Source organism: Habropoda laboriosa, unplaced genomic scaffold (assembly GCF_001263275.1).
Source record: "Habropoda laboriosa isolate 0110345459 unplaced genomic scaffold, ASM126327v1 scaffold57, whole genome shotgun sequence".
In the NCBI taxonomy this organism is placed as follows: Eukaryota; Metazoa; Arthropoda; class Insecta; order Hymenoptera; family Apidae; genus Habropoda; species Habropoda laboriosa.
Genome location: NW_017100229.1, coordinates 4,242,422 through 4,245,545, shown reverse-complemented (window position 1 = coordinate 4,245,545; position 3,124 = coordinate 4,242,422).

The window sequence follows — 3,124 nt, the reverse complement described above, 5'->3', positions numbered from 1 at the left end:
CCGGTGCAAAGCCCGACGCGCGAAAACGCGCACCGACCGGAGGACCATCCTCCCCCCGTGAGACTCTGAGAACGTATCCAGTGCCGCTTTCTGCAACCTCGTCACGAATCCGCTCGCTATCGACTGGTAGCTGGTATCGCAGCAACGGATGGCTGGCGCGGTGCGACTGGTGCTTTCTCCCGAATCCTCCTCGCACTTTCGTCGCCGCGACGGGATTATCGCGTTATTTATGCGGTAATAATAACGAGTTAGCACAGTGCGCGGGATGTGCTTTATGTCTTGGCGAGCCATTTAGGGTTAATATAGCGACGCGGGCTCTTTCCCCTCTTCCCTGTTGCCGTGTCTGGCCACGGACGGCGATCTTTCCACCACGCGATTTCGAACGCGCGAAAACGATTAATACGATACGCCGCCCTCGGCGTAAAGAAGATCGAAAGATCGGCTCGGTTGGCCATCGGGGAAGACACGGAGGACCAGCGGCGTCGGTTGATTGGCTCGCATCGATCCGCCGTGCTGGGAGCAATAGATCAACGGAGGAGACACTGACGCCATGCTGGCCTCCGCTCTCTCGCTCCCTCGATCCTATCCTCGCCCCCCTGCTTTGTCTCTGTCTGCCGGAGCGGTTGTCGCGCGCGCAAAAACGACGAGGAGGCGAGCAGGCCGACGGTGGATGCGTTCGTCACGGAGGTAGAGGAATCCGAGGAAAGAAAAGATGGTGGACGGAAAGAGGTAGGTGTTGCTGCGTGGCGCGGAGAAAAGGCGAAGATAGCGAGGGAAAATGGGTGCGAGGGGCGTGGAGGGGAGCGAAAGAAAGCAAATGGCCGGGGAGAAACGGGAGTGTACGGGGAAAGAGGGAGAAGAGCGAAGAGAGAAGGCAGGCAGCTCGGTTGGTCGCGGCCTTCGCGGCGCGCTGTTGTTCGATTCGGGCCGCGCGGTTGCGGAGAATACGAACGGCCGAATTATGAAAATGGTCCCGTGTGACGCGGCAACCACCCTCGGCCTGGGAGAGATAGCTTCGAGCAATAAACATACCACCCTCGCCAGCCCCGTGACTCGGCTTCGATCCTCCGACGACTCGAGTACGCTCGAGGGATGGGGGCGCGAGTTTCACCGATTCCCTGCGATACACGCTCCCTCGTATCTTACTTGGTTCTTCACCGAAGAAATCGCGCGAGAGCCGCGTCGATCGTGAAACGCGGTCACCACCGCCGCCCCGCTAACGACAACGACAACGACGACGACTACGACGACGACGACGACGACTAGAGTTGCAAGAACGCGCACGACCTATTGCCCTGAAATCTGCTCGATACGGCGCAGCATTTATCCCGATATCCACCTCGTAAATTTCCATTTCGAGCTCCGTTCTTGGCGAATCGCCGCCGAGGGTTCGACGAGATCCTCTATCTCTATCACCGGCCACACCCGTCGTTCAAGTCGCGCTGGCTTCTTCCGTGCTTTCCCCAATTCTCGAGATTCGGAGCAACGTGTATTTAACCCTCGTCGCGTCCCGCCGAATCTTTTCCAGTCCACCTCGACTGACAGGCATCATACGCTAATTGCCAATTTTTTCCTGCTTTTCCCGTTTTTTTCATTTTCCGGCGACGAACCGACTCTGGCCAGCGGTTCAACAGGTGTCGTGGCGGTGGGTCACGGGAAACTTTTATTTGAGCGCGCGAGCGAGCGAGGGAACCCGTGAGAGGACTGGGGAGAGGGAGAGAGGCAAGCAGTGAGGGGTGGGTGGAGGAGAAGGAGGGCGAAAGAGGAACTAGAAAGGAGGGCGAGGGAGAGAGGGTGTTCGCCGAGTTGAGCGAGCGAACGAGCGAGCGGGAGTCTATTAGTTCACCCCGGAAAAACGCGACCCCTCCGGATCCCTCTCTCTACGTTGACTCGACCCCGTTGTTTGGTATCGCTGATTTTTTTCCCTTTCTTTCCCCTCTTTTTTCCATTGAAACGCGTCGACCACCGTAATCGCTCTGTCGAAGCAATCCCTCACTCGGTCCGATCTCACGACAGAAGGTCCGATAATCCTGCGCGTTGTCCGCGCGGACGAGTTTTTCCAACTTTTCCACCACGCTCTCGCGTACCACCGTAACCGTATCGTATACGCCAAGTACACGCGCGCTCTCGTCGTTAATATTTTCCCCCTTTTTTATCGAATCCATCCGGCCGCGACGTGTGCGCGATTGATCTTGTTACCGCGGTTCCACCGTGTCCTCTCCTCTCCTAGTAATTCGCGACAATACCAAAATGGTGAGAGCTCGTCCGTGGCGGCAGAGGGGAGAAAGACGATCGTGACCGTTGAACGGCTCATTGTCATCGATGGCATTCGAGATGGTCCGTGCACGATCATTCTCCTCGATCGATCCGTTTGTCGCGGTGCAGCCGCGGCAATTCTCAACCACGAGCCGGCCATTCGAAACGAGCGTGTCGTCCTTCTCTTTTATTTCTACTCCTCTCCTCCCTTTCTTCTCGTTTCTTCGCCCTCCCTCCCGTCCGTCTTCCGCCAAAAGTCGACGAGTCACGGCCGCGTTGCTCTTGTCCAAAGAGGAAACGTCCGAGAGGAGAGATTCGAGGGAGATAAGAGAGGGAGATCGTTGACCGATGCGCGAGAGAACGCGGGGATTAGAAGAACGAGCGTTAGAAAGGAGGGAAAGGGAAAAGCAGGGAACGCGATGGTGACGCGCGAAGCGTGCCGGGTGTTTGCGCGGTGCGCCAAGATGACGGGACGTATTCGGGCTGGCATTGTTATCCGTCTCTGTTGCTCTCGCGGCGATAGCTAGGCACGGCCATAACAGGCCGATGGAAACGAGCCGAGCGGAGATAATAGCAAAGAGATAAGAGCGCCGGCTCGTTACATTCGGCGTGCCAGCTATGCGACCTCGTTGCCATTCTCTCTCTCTCTCTCTCTCTCTCCTCTGTGCTTCGCCGTACACACGCTTCACCACGGATCTTCGATCCTCTTCCTCCTGTTTGAGAAGAGAGCGTGTCTCTCGGTGAGCGCGTCGAAAAGTCCTGGAGAAGGAGGTGCAGGAGGAGGAAACGTTTCGAACGAGAGCGGTATCGCGCGATAGATCGCGCGTCAGCGGCACGGTGTCGCTTTCTACGGCCGGAAACCAACAAC